At 46.7% G+C, this 25,869-nt stretch overlaps 1 protein-coding gene across 1 annotated transcript in view; it reads right to left on the reverse strand.

The window, feature by feature from the left end:
• LOC140718375 (discoidin domain-containing receptor 2-like) overlaps window positions 1-24,928 on the reverse strand; it is a 136,311-nt gene extending 111,383 nt beyond the window's left edge. The window contains exon 1 of the mRNA XM_073032033.1: window positions 24,633-24,928. The gene's annotated coding sequence lies outside the window, so the exon portion shown is untranslated. The remainder of the gene's footprint in view (window positions 1-24,632) is intronic.
• Window positions 24,929-25,869: the final 941 nt, after the last annotated feature.

A 25,869-nucleotide genomic window follows, 5' to 3' on the forward strand; every position in this document is an offset into this window, starting at 1 on the left:
TTATCTGGGTTTTTACTCCATCTGCCACTTGTCAGCCCAGTTTTGCATCCTATCCATGTCCCGCTATAACCTCTGACAGCCCTCCACTCTATCCACAACACCCCTAAACTTTGTGTCATCAGGAAGTTTACTAGACCATCCCTCCACTTCTTCATCCAGGTCATTTATAAAAATCACAAAAAGGTGTCCTAGAGCAGATCCCTGAGGCACACCACTGGTGACCGACCTCCATGCAGAATATGACCTGTCTACAACCACACTTTGCCTCCTGTGGGCAAGCCAATTCTGGATCCACAAAGGAATGTCCCCTTGGATCCTGTGCCTCGTTGCTTTCTCAATAAGCCCTGCATGGGGTACTTTGTCAAATGCCTTGCTGAAATCCATAGACGCTACATGTACTGCTCTTCCTTCATCAATGTGTTTAGTCATATCCTCAAAAAATTCCATCAGGCTCCTGACATGATCCAAACGTTGGAGAACAGCAGAGATCACGGGGGTGGGGGGGGGGGCAGAGAGAGGGGATCTCACTGAACTCGCTTTGAAGAGAAGATTTAAACTTCATATTCTGGCTTCTTCCTCCTTCCTTTCTAGTCCCCATGAAGGGTCTCTGCTCGAAATGTTGACTGCTTATTCCCCTCCGTAGATGTCGCCTGACCTGCTGAGTTCCTCCAGCATTTTGTGTGATCCTCTGTGAGAGAATCTCGCCCTATGTCTAATGTAGAATGGGGACTCCTTGGGATTTTGAACAGTTGCATCCTTCACCACCCCCCTCCCGGGACTCTCCCACGAGGTGTGTGTGTGTGTTGGGGGGGGGGGGTAAAATGTCTTGTCTACACCCGCTCTACGGGTCTGATATATTTTAATTGCGACTAACAGAAGCTCTGCCGTTCCCGCAGTTGGTCCATGTGAATCTCTGAACCGCTTCCAGCGTGCTGGTACCTTCCCCGAGGGATGGGACGAGCAGGAGGGTCGGGGAGTTGCAGAAACAGTGGGGTACCTTCTCCCTACCCCGCACTCCCACTCCCCGTACAAGGGGGAAAACCTGCCGAGCGATTTCCACCGCTGCGAACCATTGGGTTGTCTTCCACACTTCCCGGGGGAGCGGGTGTTAGGAGTAGAGGAGATGACCAGATTTACGAGCACAACGCTCTGTCTGTGCGATTCGATTGCAATCAATCTGGAGACGCCCGGGAATATTGGTGAATCAGCAGCCATTATAAACGCAATCAAGGGCCTCGAGGAACAGACTGCATTGATTTCCCGGACCGGCCCTCGGGGACGCCGGGGCTACTCGACAGCACCGTCAAGGACTAATGTGGGATTGATGCGCGGCTCCACATTAACCCCTTCCTCGCCGGAGGGCCAGCTTGGGATATTCTTGTTCCCATGGGCGTGGACGGGGACGGGTTCGAGGGGAAGCTCGTCACCACCGACCGGGACCAGAGGCCTGTAGGAAGCAAGTAGCCCAGGAAGGGACGTGTGGGAGGTTAAGGGTGTCCGAACACTCTTCAGCAGCTGCCTCGTAAAGTGGCGGTAGGGTGGGCCGGGAGGCATAAAGGGGTAGATGGGGTCTACCACCCCATCCTCTCCCACAGGGAACTTTTGTTCTATCGGGCACCTAGCGAGCAGTTGGAGTTTCCCTAATATCATAGTGGGATCTTGCCGGGCACGTAAGGCTTTACAGAATTCCCACAGGTGTAAAGCGGGTCGGGGTTTGGGTGGGAGTATAGGTTGCAGTAAGGGAGGGAGAGAGAATAGTAATAGGGTGGGGTGGCATAGGGTAGGGAGAGGAGGGAGTGAGAATATGGTGGGGATGGAGAAATGGGTGGAGTAGGGAGGGAGAATAGGCTGAGGTAGGGGAAGGAGGGAGAATCGGTTGGGGAAGGGTGTAGTAGGGGAGGGAGGGTGAATTGAGTGGCATAGGTTTGGGAGGGAGAATAGGGTGGGTAGAGAAAATGGGGGTGGAGGGTAGGGTGGGTTTAGGAAGGAGAGCATGGAGTGGCATGGGCAGAGAGAAGGTAGTAGGGGAGGGGTATGAAATAGAGGGCTCTGGGTAGAATGGAGGGAGTGGTATGGGGGATTAAGTGGGGTTGGGAAATTGGAACTGAATGTGCAGTGAATGGAGGGGATAGGTTTAACGGGAGGGGTGTGAAAGGGAGGGGAGGAGAGGAGAGATGTGGGGAGAAGAGGGCAACTGAGAATCTCACTCTCTCTGTGGACAGAGAGGAGTTGTGGAGGCTTGAGAGCAAAGAGGTGTGTGAAGGGGAGGGGAGAGGAAGAGTATTGGAGGGATAAAAGGTGGAGGAAGAGAGAGGACTGCAGTGGAGTGGAGGGTTATGGAGTGAAAGACCAAGCCTCTCTTCTGCAAATATCTACCAATAATTCCAAACTTTTCCAAACATTCCATGATCAATCTTGATCTATTGGAGGGAGGATTCCCAGTCCTTCCCAAACCCCAGCATCTCAATTCCAGCATCAGCACCTCATTTGCGACCAGGACCTTGCAAAAAACAAGTGCACAACAACCAATCGAACTTTCCGAGTTTACACACAGACGTATTAGGAGCCATTCGGCCCATCAAACCTGTCCCAGCGACTGAAGAGAAGAACCTGGCTCCTCTAACTGTAACCTCAATTCCACATCCCTTCTTAACCCACTGACCTCTAACCTCCATCCTGACCAAGGACTGATCTCTTAAGTGTTTTCTGGCACTCAACTTCCCTTTGAGGAAGAGAGCTCCAAAGATCCAAGACACAAGAGATTCTGGATATTTTCAGCAATGCACATGAAATTCTAGAGAAAGTTTGCAGGTCAAGTAGCTTCTTCAAGAAAATAAACAGTCAATCTAAAATGCAAACACGAGGAAATCTGCAGATGCTGGAAATTCAAACAACACACACAAAATGCTGGTGGAACACAGCAGGCCAGGCAGCATCTATAAGGAGAAGCGCTGTCGATGTTTCAGGCCAAAACCCTTCGTCAGGACTAACTGAAAGGAAAGATAATAAGAGATCTGAAAGTAGGAGGGGGAGGGGAAAATATGAAATGATAGGAGAAGACCGGAGGGGGTGGGGTGAAGCTAAGAGCTGGAAAGGTGATTGGCAAAAGTGATACAGAGCTAGAGAAGGGAAAGGATCATGAGACAGGAGGCCTAGGGAGAAAGAAAGGGGGAGGGGAGCACCAGAGGGAGATGGAGAACAGGCAGAGTGATGGGCAGAGAGAGAAAGAAAAAAAGGGGATGGGAAAAAAAACTAAATATATTAGGGATGGGGTAAGATGCGGAGGAGGGGCATTAACGTAAGTTAGAGAAGTCAATGTTCATGCCATCAGGATGGGGGCTACCCAGCTGGTATATAAGGTGTTGTTCCTCCAACCTGAGTGTGGCTCTCAGTGCCACACGTCGCTGTCATCTCTCAGCGCCACATGTCGCTGTCATCTCTCAGCGCAAACATCGACAGTGCTTCTCCCTATAGATGCTGCCTGGCCTGCTGCATTCCACCAGCATTTTGTCTGTGTTGAGTCAATCTAAAATGTCCTGATGAGGTGTCTCAGTCCAAAACCTTGACTGTTTTCATCTCTACATAGATGAAAAGTCCCTCCACCATTTATTGTGTATTGTTCCAAAGATTCAAGCCACTTCAAGAGAGATAGTTTCACCATATTGCTATCTTAACTGGGCAATCCTTGAGTTCAAACAGTGACACCCCTCCCCAACCAATTCTAAACTATCCTACAAGAACAGCAGCCTCTTGATGCTCACCCTGTCAAGACCCTCAAGATCTGAGATATTTTAATCAGGTCACCCCTCATTTTTCTGAATTCCATAAGATCAGAAAATGAGGCCATTTGGCCCATCAGGTCTGCTTCACGATTCCATCATGGTTGATTTATTATTCCACTCAACCAGATTCTCCTGCCTTCTCCCCGTAACCTCTGACACAAACAAACCTATATGAACCAACAAAGTTAATGACATATGCCAGTGATATTTAACCTGATTGTGATTCTGACCTCAGTAATCAAGAACCTATCAATGTCCGCTTTAAATATTTGCAATGACTTGGTCTTCTAGCCATCTGTGGCAAAGAATTCCACAGATTCACCACCCTCTGGCTAAAGAAATACCTCATCTCCAGTCTAAAGGGGCATCCTTCTATTCTGAGGCTGTTCCCTCTGGTCCTAGACTTCCCCACTATTGGAACCATCCTCTCCACATCCACTTTATTCAGGCCTTTCAATATTTGCTAGGTTTCAAGAGATTTCCCCCCCCCCTCGTTCAAGTGAGCACAGACCCCGAGCCATCAAATGCCCCTCATACATTCCTAGTCCTATAAGTAGGCTGTTTGGCCCATCAAGTTTGCTCCGCCATTTCAACATGGCTGGTCCATTTCCCTCTGTTCTTCAACCTCCTGCCTTCTTCCCATATTCATTCATGTCCTAACTAACCAAGAACCTATCAACCACTGTCTTAAATATACTTAATGGCATCCACAGCCACCAGCAGCAACATATTCCACAGACTCACTATTCTCTGGCAAAAGAATTCTTCCTCATCTCTGTTCTAAATAGACGTCCCTCTATTCTGAGGCTGGATCCCCTGGTGTTGCACTCCCCATGAAAGGAAACATCCTCTCCACATCCACTCTATCCAGGCCTTTCAACATTTGATAGGTTTCAATGAGATCCCCATCATTCTTCTGAATTCCAGTGAGTACAGGCCCAGAGCCATTAAATACTCTTCATATATAAGCCTTTCAATCCTGGAAACTTGCTGTGAACCTCCTTTGAACCTTCTCCAATGTTAGCACATCGTTCCTTAGATAAGGGGCCCAAAACTGCTCACAATACTCCAATGTACCAGTGACTTGTAAAGCTTCAACATTATATCCTTGCTTTTGTATTCTAGTTCTCTCAAAAAGAAATGCTAACATTCCATTTTCCTTCCTCATCACTGACTCAACCTACAAATTAACCTTTAGGGAATCCTACACAAGGACTCCCAAATCTCCTTGTGACTCAGATCTTTAAATTTTCTCTCTCCATTTAGAGAATATTCTACACTTTTATTTCTTCTACCAAAGTGCATGGCCACACATTTCCTGACAATGCATTCCATCTGCCATTTCTTTTCCCATTCTCTTAATCTGTGTTCAGTCCTTCTGTAGCCTGTCTGCTTCTTCAATATTACCTGCTCCTCCACCTAACTTCGTATCGTCCACAGATTTGGCCACAAAGCCCTCAATTACATCATCCAAATTTTTGACAAATAACACAAAAAGATGTGGTCCCATCACAGACCCCTAGGCAGCCAGTCAGAAAATGCTCCCTTTATTCACCTCTTTTCCTCCTGCCAATCAGCCAGTGTTCTATCCATGCTAGAATCTTTCCTGTAATACCATGGGCTCTTAATTTGTTAAGCAGCCTCATTTGTGGCACCTTGTCAAAGACCTTCAGAAATTCCAATTGCACACCATCTGTCCTTTGTCTATCCTGCTTGTTATTTCTTCAAAGAATTCCAACAGATTTGTCAGGCAAGGGTTTTCCTTCAGGTAAACAAACTGGTATATTTTATCATTTACCTTCAAGTACCTCAAAACCACATCCTTCACAATCGACTCCAGCATCTTCCCAATCACTGAGGACAGACTAACTGGCCTATTCTTCTGCCTCTCTCTCTTCTTGAAGAGTGGAATAACATTTGCAATCTTCCAGTACTCCGGAACCATGGTAGAATCTACTGATTCTTCAAAGATCATAACTAATGATTCCACAACGTTTTCAGCCACCTTTTTCAGAAGCCTGGGGTGTATATCACCTGGTCCAGGTGATTTATCTACCTTCAGGTCTTTCAGTTTTCCAAGCACCTTCTCCTTAGTTATGGCAACTTCACTCACTCTTGCCCCCTGACACTCTCAAACCTCCAGCATAGTGCTAGTGCCTTCCACGGTGCAGAAGTCCTGTCCATCCTTTCCTGTTAAGCCAACTTCCCACTCTAGATAACAGGTGAACCTCCTCCGTACTGTTTCCAGCGCGTTTGATAAATTCTGCCTGGAGAACAACACTTATACAGTACTTCACCACTATTGAGGCAGTGCCCCAAGAAGGTGGCATCCATCATTAAGGACCCTTGGCATCTGGGACGTGCCCTCTCCTTATTACTGCCATCAGGGAAGAGGCACAGAAGCCTGATAACCCACACTTAATGAATCAGGAACAGCTTCTTTCCCTTTGCCATTAAATTTCTAAATGGTCTATAAACACTGCTTTGCTCTTCCTCTACTTAGTTTTGTTACCTGCAGTAATTATTAAGTCTTGCACGTATTGCAGCTGCAAAACAATAACTGTCACGCCATACATCAGTGGTAATAACCCTCAACCGATTGTGATGTGAACACAACCCAGTGCCTTATATAAATAAAGAATAATCTTCCTTATCTTTGCATTCAACTTCCCACGCAGCATACGGTAAGATTCCGATTATTTTCCTACTTGCAAATTCGTTTGCTAGTTATTAATGGGATTCCAAGAAAAGTCAAAATGCAGCTCTGTCAATGGTTAATGTTCCTGTCTCTTCTCAGCAGCTGCTCTGGTTAATCTTACTGGGGCCTGTCAGTAACACATTCCTCATTTAGCACTGCCCCCTGTGGTAAATTTAACCCTCGGTGTTTGGGACAGAGGGAGGGGTGGGCGGGGGGAGAGAGCATGAGAGAGATAATTGGAGGTGGGACAGGGAATGAGTTGATTCAGAACACGTAACATCAGTGGTGGGGGGGAGGCGCTGGGAGTTCTGTTCTGTTTTTACTGAAGCCTTAGATCCCGCATCACCACGTTCAGGGACAGTTATGACCCTCCAGCCTATAAGCGTAGTGCATGACTACACTTACCTCAACTCTGAACTCATTCCACAACCTACAGATTCACTTGCAAGGACTCTACGTTCTCTGTATTGTGTATTGCATTCATACTTCAGCAATAAATGTACTTTGAATCTTTGCACAAATTATCTTCATTTCTTTATTTTCCTGTAAATGTGTGCAAGAAAATGAATCTCTGGGTAGTATTTGGTAATGCTTTTTGGTAATAAATTTTACTTTGACTCTGAGTTTAGTTTGCGAATCAAAGTTAGGAAGTAACAAACTGACAGTAGGGCTCATTTTCTCCACTTTAACATGGGAGACGAGGGGCAGATGTAACCGCAGGAAGGTGAAGTGATTGGTCAGTGGTGTGGGGAGAGAGAGATCTCCTCTCGTGCTGGGATACTGAGAGTGGGGCTCATTTTCTCCGCTCTAACATGGGAGACGAGGGGTAGATGTAACCGCAGGAAGGTGAAGTGATTGGTCAGTGGTGTGGGGAGAGAGAGATCTCCTCTTGTGCTGGGATACTGAGAGTGGGGCTCATTTTCTCCGCTCTAACATGGGAGACGAGGGGTAGATGTAACCGCAGGAAGGTGAAGTGATTGGTCAGTGGTGTGGGGAGAGAAAGATCTCCTCTTGTGCTGGGATACTGAGAGTGGGGCTCATTTTCTCTGCTTTAACATGGGAGACGAGGGGTAGATGTAACCGCAGGAAGGTGAAGTGATTGGTCAGTGGTGTGGGGAGAGAGAGATCTCTCGTGCTGGGATACTGCAAGACAAGGGGTAGACATTACTGAGGTGTTTCGGAAGGTGAAGTGATTAGACAGTGAAGTGGGGAGAGAGAAATCTCCTCTCATGCTGGGACACTGACCTTCATCTTAGTTAGAGGACATTGTGAGCACACAAATATTGGCACAGGCAGAGGAAGAAATCTCCCACCCATAAAAGCAGGCTGTGTTTGCCAATAAAATGAATTAAAGAGTTGTTTTGAGACCATTATTAAAGACAGGGAGTGAGGCCAAGTTGCTGTATGTGTGAGGGATGGGGAGAGGAGGAGAATTGGAAGGGGCCAAGGAGGAGTTTCAAGTCAAGTCAAGTCACTTTTATTGTCATTTCAACCATAACTGCTGGTACAGTACACAGTAAAAATGAGACATTGTTTTTTCAGGACCGTGGTGATACATGACACAGTACAAAAAGTAGACTGAACTACATAAAAACAATACAGTAAAAACTACACTAGACTACAGAGCAAACACGAGGAAATCTGCAGATGCTGGAAATTCAAACAAGAACACACACAAAATGCTGGTGGAACACTGCAGGCCAGGCAGCATCTATAAGGAGAAGCTGTTTCCTTTGCGGATGCAGCGTGTAGTGTAAATGTCCATAATGGCAGGAAGAGAGACCCCAATGATCTTCTCAGCTGACCTCACGATCCGCCGCAGGGTCTTGTGATCCGAGATGGTGCAATTTCTGAACCAGGCAGTGATGCAGCTGCTCAGGATCCTCTCAATACAACCCCTGTAGAATGTCCTGACGAAGGGTCTCGGCCCGAAACGTCGACAGCGCTTCTCCCTATAGATGCTGCCTGGCCTGCTGTGTTCCACCAGTATTTTGTGTGTGTTGTTGTTTGAATTTCCAGCATCTGCAGATTTCCTAGTGTTTGCCCTGTAGAATGTGATGAGGATGGGGGGGTGGGAGATGGACTTTCCTCAGCCTTCACAGAAAGTAGAGACACTGTTGGGCTTTCTTTGCTATGGAACTGATGTTGAGGGACCAGGTGAGATTGTCCACCTGGTGAACACCAAGAAATTTGGTGCTCTTAACGATCTCTACTGAGGAGCTGTCGATGTTCAGCGGGGAGTGGTTGCTCCATGCCCTCCTGAAGTCAACAACCATCTCTTTTGTTTTGTTTACATTTGGAGACAGGTTGTTGGCTCTGCTCCAGTCCGTTAGCGGCTGTACCTCCTCTCTGTAAGCTGACTCATCGTTCTTGCTGACGGTCAGTGGCATTTTCCTGCCTTAGAGGTTTGATCCCGACCTTTGCTGTCTTTGTGAGGTGTGTGCGTCCATCATCACAGACCATCAGCATCCCTCTTCTCACTCCTAACATCAGGCAAGAGGTACAGGAGCCTTAGGTCCCACACCACCAGGTTCAGGAAAAGTTATTACCCTACAATCATCAGGCTACTGAACTGGTGTGGACAACTTCACTCACCACAACTCTGAACTGATTCCATAACCTACACATTCACTCTCAAGGACTCCACAACTCATGTTCTCAGTATTAAATTTTTTATTTGCACACTTTGTCTTCTTTTGCACATTGGCTGTTTGCCATCTTTGTGTATGCATAGTATAGCCTTTCATAAATTCGATTGTATTACTTTTATTCCTGTAAATGTCTACAAGAAAATGAATCTCAAGGTAGAATATGGTAACATATACCACGTACTTTGATAATAAATTTTTCTTCGAAATTTGAACTGTAATTGTGTGGATACCCCGTTCAATCCCGTTTCCTTCTCACATACCAAAGGTATGTGAGCTGGTGAGTTCATCACCTATTGCAAACTTCCCCTAGTGTGCAGGTGAGGAGTCAAATCTGGGGTGAGTTGATGGGATTGAGGGGAGAATGGGTTATGAGGAAAATCAGTGGGGGAGCAGGAAGGCATGAAGAGTTGGCATTGACATGATGGACTGAATGGCCTCTTTCCTCATCATAAGAAAGCATGGTCATGTGGTGACAGCCCCAAAGTGCACCCATGAGGTGGTGACTGAGACAGACACAGGATCAGACCACCACTGTGCAACCTCAGCCACCAACAGGGTCTACCCCCCCCATGATCTGACAACTACCTCCCTCCCCCCAGCTTCCCCCCTGCCTCACTGTTTGGAAACTTCGTTCTGTTAAAGCCTGAATTCTGGCTATCTTTGGAAGCAGCTAATAAGGTGGGGGTGCAGCTAGCACTCCAGTTTATACACCGGTGCAACCTATACACTGGTGCAAATTATATATCAAATAAAATTAGCCTTGGTATACTCTAAATCCTATTTGCCAGTCAGTGTCTGAGTTTACATGTTGCCTCTATACAAAATCAATGAATCATAAAACATAACAAATTATTCTAAAAATGCACTGGGGAAAGGAAGGAATTAAATGTTTTTGAAATCCAGTAGATTTGTTCTGCTGAAAGCCAAGCCAACAGGAGTTGAGCAGTGGGATGGGGTTAATGGTGCTGAGGGTTGGGGGTTAGACTTGTGGGTGACTTATGCAGTAGATTTTACGGTAGATGACTCGTTGCTGCAGGTCCTGAATGGGAACTCGTTGGAGGGGAGTGGACTGGAGAGGGGTGTAGGAATTCATGGGCACCCTCCTTGGTTGCACATCATATGTACAGTACATACACATTTTATATATCCATAACTATTCAGAAATAATATTCACAATATATACATTCAGAGATACAGCATGGTTACAGACCCAACAAGCTCGCACCAGCCAAGTACACCCTTGTGACCAGTTAACCTTCTAACCATAAGTCTTTGGAATGTGGGCAGAAACCGGAGCATCTGGAGGAAATCAATGTGGTTACAGGGAGAACGTACAACCTCCTTACAGACCACGGCCAATGCTGAAATAGTGTTAGGCTAACTGCTATGCTACGGTTCCTTTGGAAGCACACCATCCCAGCTCGCATGCTGAGCATCCGGTTGAAGCAGACTGCTGAGGCGACTGGGAAATGGCAACAAGATTCCTGGCTTGACTCCTGAAATGAAAGGTCCTCCCTGGCCTGGAAAATCCCAGGAATTCTTTAAAAAATAACCAATGCTAAAGGGGTATTTCCTCCTTTGCAGATGACTTCCAAAGGACAAGTAGGAGGGGAAAGTCCAACAGGATAAAGCAACTCCAGGAAGCTCTTGGTAGTAACAGCTCTTCCTAGTAAGAGCTGCCCTTTTATACGGCCCAGCTAACAGGTTAACCTGTTCACCAGCTCTTTGTGGGATCTTGCTGTGCAGGCTTCAGAAGCTACATTACACAGTGGGCGACTGAATGTGGAATAGCCTGGGGCTGCAGATGTTCAGGTCAGTCCTTGGCAGCGTTAGTGGAACCAAGCTGTTTTAGTGCCAGGGTGAGTCAGGCTCAGAGCCGTCAGAAACTCTGTCGCCTGTCCCGACAGAAATAGAAATGATCCCATTCAGTGTCCTCCTACAGGTCATAAACAGATTCCCATTCCTCCCCCACTCACTGACCAGCGCCATTGCTGGAGATCACCACACTGAGGGAATATTTCGAGCTCGGTGGTGGGAGGAGGGAACCTGGAGCTGACACGCTGCAGGTTAGGATGAGATCCACGCAGAGGTCTGATCTCAGCACAGAATCACTGTCAGGCCAATAGGCCTTCCTCCCACCTGATGGGGGGGGGGGGGGGGCGGGGAGGGTGTGTGTGTGTGCGCATTTATTTCTGCGCCTATGCATGCCTCTGAAGTTGTGATTTGTGAATATGTGTCAGTCTATATTTATGTGTGTCCATTTTTGCATTTGTATGTGAAAGAGACAGTAGTTTTGTGTGTTTGTTTCCATAAGTGAGTCAACATCAGAATGTCATACAGAACAGAAACATTCCCTTTGGCCCATCGTGTCATTGCTAACCATTTTGCCCATCCACACTACTCTCATTTGTCCATATGAGGTCTTTATCCTAAGTGTCTAAATATCTCTTAAACATAGGATTGTATCTGGTTTCACACCCCCTCTGGCAATGTCTTCCAGATAGCAACTCCTTTCTCGGTAAAACATGTTTCCCCCTCAAAATCCGTTTGAAGCTCCTTCCTTACATCTTAAATCTGCAGGTCTGATTCCCCTACCATGGGGAAAAAAAGATTATGACCACCTGCCCTATATATACCTCATATAATTTCAGAGCACTCCTTCACTCCAGGGAGGACAAGCCCGGGCTATCTGCTCTCCTCATAACGAGAGTCCTCTAATCCAGGCTATATCTTGGTGAATCTCCTCTGCACCCTCTGCTGTGCAATCACATCCTCACTGTAGTTTGGTGCCCACAAATTCACACAGTGCTCCGAGTGTGGACTAACCAGTGCTTTCTAACGCTGCGAGAGGGTGCGTGTTTGGTTTTCTGTGTGTGCCTTATCTATGGGCATTTTTAGAGTTTATTTGAGTGTGCACACGTGTTCATTACAATTTGTCTAAGGGACTGTGTATGCCAGTTAGGGCTTTCAATGAATGAGTGTGTGTTAGGGTGTGCCAAACTTTGTTTTTTATTTACCTAGCAGGGTAGGTCTCTCCAACCCTTCGAGCCACACCGCCCCAGCAACTCCTGACAACCCCAATTAACCCTAACTTAATCTTGGGATGACTTACAACGATCAATTAACCTACCCTGTATGGCTTTGGACTTTGGGAGGAATCTGACAGCTGGGGAAAACCCATGCATTCCACGAGGACGTGCAGAGACTCCTTACAGAGGACGCCGGAATTGAACTCTGAACTCCGATGCCCCCAAGCTGAAATAGTGTTGCGCTAACCGCTGTACTACCGTGATGCCCAAATGGGTGTGTATGTGTGCACATGGTAGAGGCTGAGAGTATGGTTTGATTAGGCTGTGGCGTGTGTGTGCGAGAGAGTAAAAGAGTGTGTTAGGGTGTGTGTTAAAGTTTATGTGTGTGCTTGTGGCGGGGTGGACTACAGCCTCTCCGTATCACACTCGCGGTGTGGAGACCCTGGTATCCAGCCTCCCAACCTACCCGTCTCCAGCTCTTCCCACAGCTCTGGGCACTGATCTCACTGCCGTGGCTGAGTTTCTCCCTGAGGAATTGATCGGCCTTTTTGGTTGGGTTCCCAGCACCTGCCGAGCTCCACGGCTGGGGTGGCGGGGGAGGGTTGCAATGAACAGATGAAGAGAATTACTCCCCCGCTCCGTTCCCAGGAATCACTGGCTCCAGTACGGTAGCAGAAAATCGGCAAGATTGCAAAGCAAATCAGAGGATTAGTGAGGGAGGGCCGGCCGAGGTTTGCCACCCTGGAACAGAAGGAACCTCATCCTCCCTGCTTTCTCAGTGCCGTCTCACGAGAGGCCCTTCAGCCCTGCTTCCTTCCCACTTCTGCTGCCCTTCTCTCTCAGTAACATCATGCAAGGAAACAGCAATGGAGGGCTGATGGATGTGGACATTGGGGAAGAAAGTTGGAGCCATTCTGAGGTACAGTGAAAGGTTTGTCTTGCATACTGTTCATAGACTAATTCACTGGGGTACACTGGGATAGAACAAGGTAAAGCAATAACAGAATGCAGAGTAACGTGTAGCAACTACAGAGAAAATGCAGTGCAAGCGGGCAGTAAGTGGAAAGGCATTGTGGATTGCACAATGAGGTAGATCGTGAGGTCAAGAATCTATCTTATTGTACGATGGAACAATTAGCCTCATGACGGCGGGGTAGACGCTGTCCTTGAGCCTGCTGGTACTTGCTTTCAGGCTTTTGTATGGAAGGGGGAGGAGGGAGAATGGCAGGCGTGTGTCGGGTCTTTGATTATGCTGTTCGCTTTATCAAGGCTGTGAGAAGGCAGAGTCCATTGCAGGGAGGCTAGCCCCTGTGATGTGTGAGCTGTGTTTCTTACAGTCACGAGGGGAGCAGTTGTCTATACCAACCCATGATGCATCCAGGCAGGATGCTTTCTATGGTGCATTGATAAAGGTTGGTAAGGGTTGGCTTGACGGAGATGTGCCAGGTTTCTTTAGCCTCCTGAGGAAGTTAGTGGTGTCAGGGTTGCTCCCTAATCCCCATCTTTACCACCGCCGGGTTATAGATAATAGGTAAGTGCTGGGCGTGACCGAACCAGGCCACCCCACCTCCAACAGGTGCTAGCTCTGCTTCTTCCCCTCGGCAGGCTCACTGGGTTCGAATCCCACTCCAGTGCGAAAAAAAACAGGACTCAATTCTGCACGTAGCTGCCAACTCTTACCAATTTCTATCCATGCGCCATAGCAAGCTTTCTATCTGGATGTATAATGGCTTGGTATAGTAACTGCTCTGCATGTGATCACAAGAAACGGCGGAGAGTTGTGGACCCATTCAGCATGTCACAGGAACCAGCCTCCCCTCCGTGGACTCTGTCTACTCTTTTTGCTGCATAACCGAATACGCAACCCTCTCTGGACATTCTCTCTTCTCCACTCTTCCATGGCGCAGAATATACAAAAGCCTGAAGCCACACACGGCCAGGCTTAAGGATAGCTTCTATCCCATTAATATCAACCTCTTGTATGACAAGATGGATTCTTGGCCTCATAATCTACCCTGCTACGATCTTGCACTTTATCATTTACCTGCACTGCACTTTCTGGCAGCTTTTACACTTTATTCCTTGTTTTACCTTGTTCTAGTTCAAGTTCAAGTACAAATTTAATTGCCATTCAGCCATACGTGAATACAGCCAAATGAAAATGTTACTCCAGAGCCAAGGTACAAAACACAGTACCAACAGTCACACACAGTACAAGGCATGTACAGCACATATAAGAGACCGGTAAGGTACAGTCACACAAAGAAAACTACAGTCCAAGTCCCAGAGTCCATGAAAGTTGCAGCAGTTTGCAATCAAACACAATACAGCTTGACTTCTGCTAAGCAAACACTGGAGAGCAGCACCAATGCCAGCAGCATGGATGCCACACCACACCCCCTCTGTTGCCTTTCTCCAGGGTAGCTGCACACAGCCAATACAGTGGCTTGAGACCTAGTCCATGCTACAACCGAGCCAACGTAGCTCCCACTCCCCACCGTTCGCCAATAAACCAGTGACCCTGACTTGCAGAATTCCACATTTCCATTGTCCAACAGAGCCGTGCACACAATAAGAGTGACACTGTTAGACTACACAGTCTTTGTGTACCGACTCCAGTGCCTCTCTTTCACAGGCAGTAGCACAGTCCTCGCCCAGTCCAGCTCCCTCAGTTTCTCTGGCAATGAGCAACTCGCTGATGGGGTAGACCTGCAGTACTTTAAGTTCTTAATGTCCAGCAATTGAAAAAAAATTTAGAAAGGCAATAACGTCTTTGGTTGGCCCCTTAGAAGGGGCTGTGTCTGAGTCCATTGCCATCTTACTGGCATTCAATGCATTGTGCTTTGATCTGTATGAACAGTATGCAAAGCAAGCTTTTCACTGTACCTTGGAAGATGCCGCAACAAGAAAACAATAATTCTCGGGTTTATATGTAAATAAAGTAAACCAAAAGCAATACTGAGCAGAGTGCAGCACAGTCAGAGGACCCGCAGTCCAGTCGGAGCGAAACTCAGAGCTACCTATCTAACTACCTCAGTAGACCTTTCTCTCTCTCCAACCCTGTCTCCCCCTTCCCCTTCCCCCCTCTCTCAACCTCCTTCCCACTCTTGGAGAGTGATCTAGCACTCTTGTTTTTAATACTCCAAACATGAGAAAAAGATTCTGTCTATCTTCCTGATCTATGCCTCTTGTAATTTTACATACTTCTATCCGGTCTCCCCTCAGCTTCCTTTACTCCAGGGATAACAGGCCCAGTCTGTCTAGTCTCTCTCCAAAACTAAGGTCCACTGACCAGGGCAATAAATCTGCACTCTCTTTTCTCAGGTGAACCTGGTGAACCCTGGTGAACCTCGTCTGAGCCCCATGCTGCACGATCACGCCCTCCCTGTAGCGTTGGTCAGACTTGGAGGACTGCGAGCGGCATTGAGCTCCATTTCCTCTCCGTGGCATTGGAGAGGGTTTACGTGCATGATCCTGGGAATGAATGGTTAACGCACGAGGAGCTCCGAGGCTCTATTCCTTCCCTGGGGGAACTCATAGAAACCTATCTAATATTGAAAGGCCTAGTTAGAGTGGCTGAATGGCCTAATTCCGCTCCTAAGTCTCATGGTTTTATGGTGGTGACCAGAACTGCAGACCCTCAGCTGAGTTGTGATTGATCCATGGCTCCCCAGGCCTGGCAGTGCAGTTTCTTTATTTTTATTGAGAGATACAGCACAGTAACAACTTGGCCATGGACAGTTCCAAGCCTGGCTAGAAAGGAGGAGGGTTGGGCATGGGGCTAGCAGCCCCACCTGTTACAACCCAGAGCTACAGAAATGCTAACGGAAGCTCTAAGGACCTCATCCTAGGAGAGGAAGGGTACTCCAAGAAGATGTGCTACACCTGAGGTCAGCTTGATTGACTGGCCCAGGACAGAGGACCCTGGTGAGCTGTGGTTGGGGTGAGCCCAGTAGGGGTGATGGACTTTAGAGAAGAGAGGCAGCCTGGTAACAGGCCCTTCCTGCCCAACGAGCTCTGTCTGCCCTGCTAGACCCCCGTCCGCCCAGCTAGACCCCTGCGACCAATTGACACTGTAACCCATATGTCCTTAGAATGTGGGAGGAAACCAGAGCACATAGAGGAAACCCAGATGGGCCCTGGAGGACGTACAAACTCCACACAGACAGTGGCAAAATTAAACCCAAACTACTTCTGCTAACTACTACGCTAAAGTTCTGCTCCGAATCAGCTGTCTATCACTGACAATCCACCCTCTCCTGTATGCCATCCTTGCTTTGACTTTCCCCAGTCTCTATCTCAGTGCCATAGCTGGGATCTAGCTGTGCAAAACTTGCCTTCCAGTTTAAACGTTGGGCCCGAGCTAACTTGGTCGACTCCTTGCCTGTCAGTCACCCTGAGAATATTTGATGGAGGGATTCCACGGAAACCTTTTCGCACCATTTGTGAGCCTCAGTGACCTCTGCTGGCAGACAGCAACACCCCCCCCCCCCCCCACGACACACAGGAGCGAAGTTCAGGGGTCAGATAACTGCAGGCAAATCTCACCGTGCAGAGACCCAAACCTGATGGCTGACAGACGGCAATACAGTTGTGTCTTCTGCCCTCGTCATTCATGGCAGTGGGCATGGGGAAATGGTTTAGAAGGTGCCGACAGAGTGTCAAGGTACTGCAGTGTATTTTATAGCCTCAGTGATACAGGGAGTGAGACATCATCATCATCTCCACCCATCCAGGCCACACCATCTTCTCACAGCTACCATCGGGCAGGACATACAGGAGCCTGAAGTCCCACACCACCAGGTTCAGGAACAGCTACCTACCTTCAACTAGTCAGTTCTCTAACCAACCAGCACACCATAATCACTACATACAGTTAAGCAACAGTGTGACCACTGTGATCACTTTGCACTACAACAGTCTTTTTTGTCAACCCTTTCATTTCTTTCACCAAAGTGCATGACCATACACTACCCAACACTGTATTCCATCTTCCACTTCTTTGCCCGTTCTCCTAATCTGTCTCTCCTTCTGAAGCCTCTCTACTTCCACAGAACTACCTGTCCCTCCACCTATCTTTGTATCATCTACAAACTTTGAAGCAAATCCATCAATTCCATCATCCAGTCATTAACATATAATTTAAAACAAATCAGTCCCAACACAGACCGCTGTGGAACACCACTAGTCACCGGCAGTCAAACAGAAAAGGCTCCCTTTATTCCTACTCTTTGCCTTCTGCCAGTCAGCCACTGCTTTATCCATGTTAGAATCTTTCCTGTGATTCCATGGGCTCGTAGCTTGCTCGGCAGTTTCACATGTGACACCTTGTCAAAGGCCTTCTGAAAATCCAAATGCACATCAGCTGATTCTCTTTTGTCTATCCTGCTTATTATTTCTTCAAAGAATTCCAACAGATTTGTCAGGCAAGATTTTCCCTTGAGGAAGCCATGCTGACTATGACCTATTTTATCAAGTTCCTCCAAGTACCACAAGACCACATCCTTAACAATCGACTCCAACATCTTCCCAACCACTGAGGTCAGAGTAACTATCCTATAATTTCCTTTTTTCTGTCTCTCTCCCTTCTTGAAGAGTGGTATGACATTTGCAATTTTCTAGTCTTCCAGAACCATTCTGGAATCTAGTGACTCTTGAAAGATCACTACTGATGGCTCTACAATCTCTTCAGCCACTTCTTTCAGTACCCTGGTGTGTAGACTATCCGGACCAGGTGACTTTTCTACATTCAGACCTTTCAGTTTCCCAAGAACATTCTCCCTAGTCATGGTAACTTCACACACTTCATGACCCCTGACACCTGGAACTGCCTCCATACTGCTTGAGTCTTCCACAGTGAAGACTGATGAAAAATACTTATTCAGTTCATCTGCCATTTTGTTCCCCCCCCCCCCATTACGACCTCTCCAGCATTGCTTTCCATCGGTCTGATATCACTCTCGCCTCTCTTTTACATTTCATGTATCTGAAGGAACTGTTGGTAAATCTAATATGTTTCTGTTCTAGGTGTGATCTTTCTTCTCAAAATTGTGTGTAATTTACATTTAATTTGTTTTCTAGACAATACTGTTTATATGATGCTCTGTGCCTGATTTTTTTCATTGCACTGTGTGTACATGCACTTGTGCATGTGCAATAATCTCCACTGTGACTTTGTCAGGATTTGGGCAGGAGGCACGGCAACCTGATGTCCCTCATCATCAGGTTCATCAACAGCTACTTCCCTGCGACCATTTGGTCCTTGAACCAACCTGCACAACCCTTGTTACTGCCTCAGTATAGCAACAGTATGACCACTTTGCACCAGAGCAGGCTTCCTTTTGGTTCTAATTGTTTTCTTCCTTGTAAAAACTGGTGAAAAGTTCATCTTCAATTTATACTTTTTTTTGGTGAATGTTCATCACATCACGGGTAAAGCCCTCCTCACCACATCTACACAAAATGCTGTTGTAGGAAAGCAGCATCTGACATCAGGACCCCCACCACCCAAGTCATGCTCCCTTCACCATGCTTCCATCAAAAAAAAAGGTACAGGAGCCTCAGAGCCCCCACTACCAGGTTCAGGAACAGTTATTACCTTTCAACCACCAGGCTCTTGAACCAGAGGGGATAACTTCACTTGCCCCACCACTGAAATGTTTCCACATCTATGGGCTCACTTTCAGGGACTCCTCATCTTGTGTTCTTGATGTTTATTTGTTATTATTATTTCTTTATTTTTGTATTGACACAGTTTGTTGTCTTTGGCACACTAGTTGAATGCTCAAATTGGTGCAGTCTTACATCGCTTTTGTTATGGTTATTATTCTATGGGTTTACTGAGTACATCCGCAAGAAAATGAATCTGAGTTGTATATGGTGACATATATTTATTTTGAACTTTATTACATCCGCCCTGGTAGACTGAGCTATATTATATCCTGTATACATCAGCCCCTGATTTCAGAATATTACACTATCTCCAATATTATGGGCTCTTTTACATTATTCACCCCCCCCCACCGTGACTTGGCCGAATACTCAGTGATGACACGAGAAGTTTGTGAGTTTAATTTCAACATTGAGTACTATCTGAGCCTGTGATATTGCTGCAAGCAATTTTTTTATTACACCTGTGCATACACGTGCCTATGCCTATTGCAGTAAACTCAACTTTGATTAATAATAATAATTTTTCAACAGATTTTCTAACATGTTCTATTTATTTTAATCTGTCTCTGTTATAAATAATATATGTAAATAAACAACAGGACTCATCCTTTTTCCTTAAAAAGTCCGTAACTATTGTAACTAGTTCATTAATCAATGATGATCTCTGCTCAAAATTACCATGGTAATCATAAGAATTTTTTAGAAGATTACTGCCAATTTGGGTACACACTCTATAAAAGGTTCACTATCCCTTGTCTACCCTATCTGTATCTCATAATCTTAAAAACCTCCATCAGATTTCCTTTCAGCCTCTAACTCTCTAGGAAGGCACAGCAAGTTTTTCCTCACAGCTCAGTGTTGCCCCTGGATGTTGAAGAAGTGGGAACAGAAGATGAATACCAGAGGGTACATGGTTAGACGGTCTCTTGCCAGAGTTTGTGTTTGTTTGACACTTATAACACTGACCATCTGCTTATCGCCAGCATCTGCCTTCCCACCACATCCAAATCTGCATTCCTCTGGAGATACGCCACTGGACTGCTGCCTCACTCACTCACTTGCGTCAGTTCCCCGCTATGCACCCAGTGTTAACATCACAACCTGTCCCTTTCATGTCTTCGGGCAGCTGTCGACCATTTGCCTGACCGCATCCATGACATCACCCTGTTCCCACTCTGTGTTCAGGGCTCGGTTACGTAATCTCGACCCATCCTGTGCTCAGTGTACACTCAGAGGACCCTTTGCTAGGTACCACCTGTGTACTGAGTGTACTGTGTGCTCATGCTCTTCTGCTGCTCCAACATCCAGTTCAACTCTGCGTTTAGAGATGCTCTTCTTCACACCACTGTTGTAATGCATGGTTATTTGAGTATTTTTCCCACACCATTCTCCGTAAACTTTGGAACTGTTGTGCATGAATATCACAGGAAATCAGCCGTTTCTAAGATACCCAAATCACCCTGTCTGGCACCAACAATTGTTCCACAGTCACAGTCAGTTAGATCACATTACTTCCCCATTCTAATGTTGAGTCTGAGCAAAAACTGAACCTCCTGACCGCGCCTTCATACTTCTATGTGTTGAGTTGCTACATCATGATTGGCTGATTAAATATTTGCATTAAAGGCAGGTGTACAGACGTACCATCCTCCATACAAAGCATCTGATAGATCATCGTGTATACTCAGGAGTCCAGCATCCTACCCTCTGTACACAGAGCCTGATACATCTCTGTCTGTGCTTTTGGTCACTGTTACATCCCCCCTGTGTTCTGGGCTCTGAAAGTTGCCATCTGTGTTCAAGCTTCTCTACGTTCCTCCTCTGTGCTCAAGGGTCTATTCCATTACCCCCTTTATACAGGATTCCATTACATCCTATACACAAGACTCTATACTCAACACTGTGCACAAGGCTCTGTTACATGATACACTGTACACTGGGCTATGTTACTCAGCCCCTGTACATGGGGCTCCATAATGTCCTATATACAAAGCTTTATAACATCACCCCCTGTACAAAGGACTCTGTTACATTCCAAACACAGGATTCTATTCCTGTGACAACTAAAACTTTGTTAAACTTCTATAGATGTGTAGTGGAAAGCATATTCGCCAGCTGCATCATGGCCTGGTATGGCAACACCAATGCCTTGAGTGGAAACTCCTACAAAAAGTAGTGGATGTGGCTCAGTCCAACATGGGTAAAGCCCTCCCCAGCACTGAGCACATCTTTATGATGCGTTGTCGCAGGAAAGCTGTATCCAACATCAGGGACGTCCTCCAACCAGGTCATGCTCTCTTCTCGCTGCTGCCATCAGGAAGAAGGTACAGGAGCCTCAGGACCCACACCACAAGGTTCAGGAACAGATATTACCCCTCAATCATCCCTTCAAAGAGGATAACTTCACTTGTCCCATCATTGAAATGCTCCCACATCCAATGGACTCACTTTCAAGGACTTTTCAACTCTTGTTCTCAATATTTATTGCTTATTTATTATTATTTCTTTCTGTTTGTATTTACAGTTTGTTGCCTTTGCACACTGGTTGAATGCCAAGTTGGTGCAGTCTTTCATTGATTCTATTATAGTTATTATTCTGTCATGGATTTCTTGAGTATGCCCACAAGAAAATGAATCTCAGGGTTGAATATGGTGACATATATGTACTTTGATAATAAATTTACTGTGAACTTTATTACATTAGTCCTTGTAATTAGGGCTATATTATGTTCTATATACTCAGCTCTGTCACATCAGCCATTGATTTCACAGTATTACATTATCCCCGTATTATGGACTCTTTTACATTACTGCACCCCCCCCCCCCCCGGCATAAAAGGAGACTTGGCTGAGCTCTCAGCAATGATGCCAGAGGTTTGTGACTCTCACCTTCCACTCTTTGGACCTGAGGTTGTTGGCACTCTACTGTGGACCAAGGGAATGGTTGACAGAATCCTAAAAACTCTCACGTCATGTTCCTACACTGTCCACACCTCAAGATGTCTGCTTTTCTCCAGCTGTGCCCCTAGGAATGTCTCGTCCAACACCCCTCTCCCCTTTCAGCGCTGAATCCTGAGGTTCTGTAACATCTCTTCCACCTGGAAGACTCACAAAACCAGGCTCAAGGGTGCTCCATCATTGGCATCTCCGTCCCCAGCTCCAGAACCATGTTTTGTTTGAGAACTATGTTTTTTGCTTCAGTAAAGATATGTGGCATGTTTGTGGTGTTACACGGGCTTCTCCTCGAAGAAATCTGACTGGGAAAAGAGTCCAAGAAACACAAATTAACCATTACTGTCATGACAACAATGGGTTAAGAGCACGGCACGGCAGTCAGAGTGCACCTACACTCTGTGAGTCCAGGGCCAAGCACTGGATGTCTGAGGACTGAAGGAGCCTGTCCTCGGAGTGGTGGCATGTCTGTGTGTGTGAGTGGGTGGGAAGGGGGCTTGTTTCGTTGCCTTTGTCATCACTTGAATTCCTCTGCTGAACATTGTAGACATGCTATGCTGGTGCTGAAATATGTGGCACCACTTGTGGGCCACCTCCGGCACATCCTTAGGCTGTGTTGGTTGTTGATGCAAACGATGTATTTCACTGGATGTTTCAATGTACATGTGACAAATATATCTGAATCTGAATCAGAAAGAAGCAGAGGCCATTCAGCCCTTCACACATACTCTATCATTCAACAGGGTCAGGGCTCACCACCTTACTGCACTGACCCTGTATTCCTACAATCGTATGGCACAGAAACAGGCCCTTCAGCCCTCTTCGTCAATGCAGACCATGATATCCATCCATGCAAGTCATACTTGCCCACATTTGGCCCACCTCTTCCGTTCCTTTCATTTAAAAATATCTATCGCTCTTGAATATACTCAATGACAGAGTGCCCACCGGGATGTAATTCAGAGGATGCAGCAACCACAGGGTGAGACGATTTCTTTTCACTGTCTACCCACTGATTTTGGGATGTAAATCTTGGTTCTACACTTACCCAGACAGAGGAACCATCATCCCCGCACCTATGCCATCAAGCCCCATGCTGTAGGTTTCAATGAACTCACAGCATTAGAGTGAGGCATGAACAGATGACAAATGCAAAAATTCCCAATTCTACATTGTCACCAGGACACAAGTAGGTAAAACCAATACTTATGTGGAATGCCCTCATTTCCAGGTGATACTCCCAGAGGATCCTGTCTTTGTTTGGGAGGGTAAGGGTGGAACTTTATATATCTTGGCCAATGCCCCCCTCTCACTCACACACACACACGTGCAGCGACCCACAAAAATAAGTCTTTCTGTCACACATACACATAAATTCTACTGTGTTTCTTACAAACGTTTGTATTTCATGGTAAAAAACTGTAAGAAAATGAATTTCACTTTTTTACACATGCACACAATAAGATACACATAAAAGCAGCCTCACACTCATGCCTGGTAGCAGCAGAGTCCAAAACTTGGCTTCCTCTCCTCATAGCAACAGGCCCTTCTGCCCACCAAGTTCATGCCAACAATCAAGCACCCATTTACCCCAATCCTACACTAATCCTATTGTTTTCTCCCCATATTCCCTCAATATTACCCCCACCCCCAGATACTACCCCTCATCTATACACCACGAGCAAGTTAAAGCAACAAATTAACCAATTAACCTGCATGTCTTTGGGAGTGGGAGGTAACTGGAGCACCTGGGGAAAACTCGCCAGGTACTGGGGGAACGTGCAGACTCCACACAGACAGGAGAACCTAGGTCTCCGGAGCTGTGAGGAAGTGACCCTTCTATTGGGCAGCCCTACCTCCTCTAGTCCAATGAGAGGAGTGTGAGGTCCACCTCACCACTTCTGCTACAATGCCCCTGCCCTGTGCCTCAATCGTTCAACAATAGAGATCTCTCCCACCAGAATCAGAATCAGGTTTAGTATCCCGACAAATGTGATGCGATTTATTGTTCTGTGGCAGCAGGACAATGCAAGGCATAAAAAGCTGTAAATTACAACAAGAATATATTTTTTAAAGGAGATAAATCAGGGGCGCTTTACTCAAGAGAGGGCAAAATATGGAAATCGGCTGACATTAAACTGCTGGTATGAGATGGTCAGTGAGTCAAAGATCTGGAATGGGGGCTGGGTAGAATTGACACCAGTTCGAAGTCCTAAGAGAAAATGAAAAAGGTAATATTTTTGGGTGACCCTCCCGGCAAGAGAAAAGATGGGTGATTTGGGGATATTTCAGACCTTGCACGTCTTCCCGATCGGGAGTCTGCAAGGGGTCAGGGGAAGTAGGTACAACACCAGTTTAAAGATATCTGCCAAACATATGTTGAGGAAATATTAGTCATAAATGGTCCGCTTCTTGTGACGGACTGGTGTGATGGAGACGTCTTCCGCAAAGTGAAATTTTGGGAAAAACTAGGGGCCATAGTTGTAAGGTCAAATGTGTAGGGGTGATGCACCCTAACCCCTCACATATCCTCTCCCTTTCCCCACAATATAGCAGGCTAAAGTGATTAACAGGATGGATACTGGCGGGCCGAAGGGCTTCATCCCCACCTTTGGCGCCTACCGAAGTTTGCCTAGTGTAACGGTTTCCTCCCGTTCACACAACAGAGCGGGTTGCAAATTGTCCCGACTGTGTTGAGTAAGGTGAGGGTGTTAGGGAGTAGGGCAGAGGGCGAAATTAGGGGGTCAATGGGCCGAAGTGCATCTGTCAGGTGTCCCCGATTCTAGGCACAACCCAAGGACAAGCACCCTGCCAACAAACTAAGACACAATAACGCTGACACACTGACCTCCGGCAGCCGGCTCTGCGGGCGAGAGGAAGGGTTGGTATCAGTGGGTCACGATCCTTCATCCCCAGCTGAGTGGACGCCAGCAAGCACTCGCCGTCTCCATGGACACCTCTCTCTCTCTAGCTGCCCGGACAGTGATCGAACTTTCGACCGCAGAGGGGAGTGGGCTAGACGGAATGTTGTACCCGAGTCCCAAACCCGCGCTGTCGCCGCCTGATCCGCCTCTCCTTTGTGTCTGCCTCCGCTGCTTCGCACCGACTGGAAGCTCCGAAGCGCTCTCGCTGCTGGCAAGGCATCGCTACGCACCTCCCCGTCCCCACAACCTTGCCCTCCCCCACCCCCGTCCTCAATTACCACTCTCTCTATCCCCTCCCACACTCTCATTAAGGCGCCTCCATCAATCAGCCTAGATGATGGGCTCAGCGCCAACCTGTTAAAACAGGCGGCACGGTCGGGGTAAAAATAACACAGTCCCCTCGGCGATTATTTCTGTGCGTGGACACAGACTTGGGGGAGGAGGTCAACGCTGATTCAGCTCAGCAAAAAGACAGCAAGATGCTGGAAATCTAAAACAAACTAAACTGTTGGGAAAACTACAGTCTACAGACTCATTTTCAGGGATTCTTTACAACTCAAAACATCAGTATTATTGTTATTTGTCTATTTATGTACAGTTTCCGCAAAATTCTATTGCATTTTTGTTTCAATTTATAAGATTGCAAGAAAATGAATCTCAGGGGGAGTTTTGTGCCTTTGGGAGTAGCCTGGGCAAGTAACAGCGGAGTGTTTTGTAGATGGAACGCACTCTGCGTTCTGGTTGCATTGGAGAGTGTGCAGAGGAGATTCACCAGCATGTTGCCTGAATCAGTCAGCTTTAGTTAGAGGGGAGTGAATGGGCTTGTTTACCCTGAATTATGGGCTTCTGAGAGGTCACCTGACAGAGAAAAATAAAATAGTGCCGATGTGATATCTTTGTTCTTGTACTATCAGAAACAAGAGAGCTCTTGATTAAGGTGAGAGGGAGGAGTTTTACAAGGAATCTGAGAGGCAAGTTGTTTACACACAGAGTGGCTGGTATCTGGACAGAGTTGCCAGTGTAGGATGCATGGTGGAGCATAGCCTGGTCATGGCCTGGTATGGAAACACTAGTGCCCTTGCATAGAAAAGCCTACAAAAAGTAGTGGATAAATCCCTCTCTGTCTTTGAGCCATCTACACAGAGCACTCCATCACTGAAC

Source organism: Hemitrygon akajei, chromosome 2 (assembly GCF_048418815.1).
Source record: "Hemitrygon akajei chromosome 2, sHemAka1.3, whole genome shotgun sequence".
Classification (NCBI taxonomy): domain Eukaryota; kingdom Metazoa; phylum Chordata; class Chondrichthyes; order Myliobatiformes; family Dasyatidae; genus Hemitrygon; species Hemitrygon akajei.